The following is a 3,594-nucleotide window of genomic DNA, read 5'->3' as shown; positions in this document are numbered from 1 at the left end:
CCCCCCCCCCCCCCCCCAGGAATGTGCCATTTGCACAGTGTGAAGACGCAATCAATAGGACCAAAAGAGAAGAACAGACCATGCGAGTTTGTTTATAGGAGTTGCACAGGTACAGAGGATGAACTGCAGGCAACAGGAGGACCGGATCAGAGCCGGCTCATATCAATGACCAATAAAAGGACAATTTCCTTTCCCATGTGTATTTCTTAATGTGAAGCTGTGCGGAGCAGCAGGTACCCAACATATTCATTGTGTGCTAGAGGATATGTGAATCCCTTCTGATGTCTTCTGATTGGTTAAATCACCCCACTGACTTCTATCACTCATAGGGACCCCAGGGTTGTCCCCCAGTAGTTTGTGTCTCTGCCCCTCCCACAATGGTGAGATTTCCTCCAGTAGTTTGTGTCTCTGCCCCTCCCACAATGGTGAGATTTCCCCCCAGTAGTTTGTGTCTCTGCCCCTCCCACAATGGTGAGATTCCCCCAGTAGGTTGTGTCTCTGCCCCTCCCACAATGGTGAGATTCCCCCAGTAGGTTGTGTCTCTGCCCCTCCCACAATGGTGAGATTTCCCCCCGTAGTTTCTGTCTCTGCCCCTCCCACAATGGTGAGATTTCCCCCCGTAGTTTGTGTCTCTGCCCCTCCCACAATGGTGAGATCTCCCCCAGTAGTTTGTGTCTCTGCCCCTCCCACAATGCTGAGATTTCCCCCCAGTAGTTTGTGTCTCTGACCCTCCCACAATGGTGAGATTCCCCCAGTAGGTTGTGTCTGTGCCCCTCCCACAATGGTGATATTTCCTCCCAGTAGTTTGTCTCTGCCCCTCCCACAATGGTGAGATTTCCTCCCAGTAGTTTGTGTCTCTGCCCCTCCCACAATGGTGAGATTTCCCCCCAGTAGTTTGTGTCTCTGCCCCTCCCACAATAGTGAGATTTCCCCCAGTAGTTTGTGTCTCTGCCCCTCCCACAATGGTGAGATTTCCCCCAGTAGTTTGTGTCTCCGCCCCTCCCACAATGCTGAGATTTCCCCCCAGTAGTTTGTGTCTCTGCCCCTCCCACAATGGTGAGATTTCCCCCAGTAGTTTGTGTCTCTGCCCCTCCCACAATGGTGAGATTTCCCCCAGTAGTTTGTGTCTCTGGCCCTCCCACAATGGTGAGACATTCTGGGTTGAGTTCCTATATCTGAGGCCTAAAAATAATGATTTGTTCTTTGCGATTAAAGGGCAGAGATCCAACTTGGGCCCTTTGTGGGACTCGTCCTGTGGCCGAGGGGCCCGTACAGTGTAGAGCATTCTACGTCCTCAGGAGTCAAGCTATAGATCCCATGTGCTGCCCTGAACCTCCGACACCCACATTGGCTCATCTCAGGGGCCCCATAGAGAGCGTTCTATTTCATCCATATTCATTCGCTGGAATAAGAAACATTGTCTGTAAATATTTCCCTTTTGTTCCGTAACATGCCGGCTTTATGTGGAAAGATGATTTGCTGCTATGCTGTGAATAGCTTGGGTAGCCGGGTATCGGGGGACAGCAAAGTCTCCTATCTGTGCAGTTCACCAAAGGCAGCCAATCGGTGGCGGTCTCTCTTTCATGGGGCGCTGCAATACGTTAACGCTTCCTCTTCAGCGACACAAATGATTCATTTTTTTGGGGGAAGTTAAAATGTTACAAATTTCGCAACAAAATCTTTTTTTATGGATTTTGTATCCGATTTCAGAACGTGACAAACGTTTCTGCCACCGTGAGGATGACGGAACATTCCGGATCCCGCCATGTAGTTATATTCCAAGCCCCATCGATTATTCCACACTGAGTCCCAGATGCAGTTAGACCTCCGCACAGGTTACAATCTCCAACAACCATGCAGTAAAAAGGAAGGGGGCGGGGTTCGGGGGAGGCGGCCTGAATACGAATTGATGGGACAGTGAAGGTGCTTAGATTACACATAAAGGAGATTGTATCGTGTGTGCCGAGCCCCACAGAGGCGTCCCACCGGCGCTGTTCCTGTAGTTCGCTCCCTGTACTCCCTGTTCTCTGTCCGTCATGGGGGCGGGTTTATTCCTCTGCGGCACGAGGCAAGGCGGCGGAGTGTGGAAATACTTGAAGTGTATATGGCTGTGTATTATCTGTATATATCGGATCCGCTGACCTGGCCGATATGTGTGTATTATGATTGAATGTTTTTGTAGGAAGGGATTGTAAATAAAGAAATAGTTTTCTGTATCTCGTAGTCTGTTTTATACAATCCTTTGGAGACAGCGCTGTCACAGGAGGCTGAGCTCTCCTCTCTACACCGCTCCATCAGCCTACTGTGACAGCGTGTCAGAGAGAAAAGCAAGGTACACACACTCGGTGATCGCTGAGTGTACATAAATGAGGACATGGTATGGTTACTATATCCTCAATTATGAATGAATGGGAAGTGATCTACATCCCCTCCTACATCACTTCCTGTCCATTCATGATTGTGGTTATAGTAACCACACTCCGTCCTCATGTTATGAAAGATCAGGAACATTGATAACAGGGGACACAGAAAAAGAGATTGAGGACTCTGTGGGTCTCTGAGGGCTCCGTGTCCTCAATCTCTTTTTCTATTTTAAAAGGGAAATATCAGGGGTCTATTTAGACCCCCAATATTTCCCCCAAAGCCCCTAAAAGTAAAGTAAAAAATAAAAATATTTTATAAAAAATAAATTAATAAATACAAATAAATATTTAAAAAAAAGTTTATAAAAAATAAAATATTTTAAAAAATTGAAAAATTAAAAAACATTTTCGGTTCCGGCCTGACATTTTTTTTTATTTCGGTTTCGTTTCGGTTTTCAAAATTTCCATTTTGGTGCACCTATAGTATACATTATATACTCCTGAACCCTGCACTGTATATATGACCTGCTCCTGACCCCCGCACTGTATACATTATATATGACCTGCTCCTCACCCCCGCACTGTATACATTATGACCTCTGACCCCTGCACTGTATACATTATATACTCCTGCCCCCTGCAATGTGTTGTACATAATTCTGACAAGTGTTTCTAACTCTATCCTGCGGCATTCGTTTTCCTTTTTCTCGTTTATTTTCCCCGGTGATCCTCCAGTAACACACTTCCTGTCCCGGGTGACAACACTCTTTGTACTGTATCTATGGAGGAGGAGCGTTGTCACTCAGAGGACTTCACATATGTAACAAACACATTATAAGCTGATATGGGCATTTTATATCTGCCCCGTCCTCTTTTATTGGGGGTTTTATGTCCTGGCATTTGTGTCTGTGATGATGTCACTTGTAGCAGATGACTAAGGATTGCGTAATTTGTGTGTGTTAACCACTCCCCATTTAGGCCACACCCACTGGACATAATTCCTTTCTGCCCACCAGTCAGCACGCTCCACATTCCGCAGAATTCTTCTACTCGGGAATTTCGCAATCCTGGAACCGGCTCCATGACGCGGAGCAGCTGCGACCGCCGCCCATCCCCCTTCTATCCTCCATGAGGAATGTGAGAGAAGGAAACATCCGGAGACAGATTTTATTCCGGTGAACAGGAAAAGGAGACCAGGGGGGGGGGGAGTTTGCTGTGCTGGGAAAAAGGA

Source organism: Nanorana parkeri, unplaced genomic scaffold, assembly GCF_000935625.1.
Source record: "Nanorana parkeri isolate BGI_ZX_2015 unplaced genomic scaffold, ASM93562v1 scaffold3777, whole genome shotgun sequence".
Classification (NCBI taxonomy): Eukaryota; Metazoa; Chordata; class Amphibia; order Anura; family Dicroglossidae; genus Nanorana; species Nanorana parkeri.
This window is presented reverse-complemented; position numbering follows the sequence as displayed.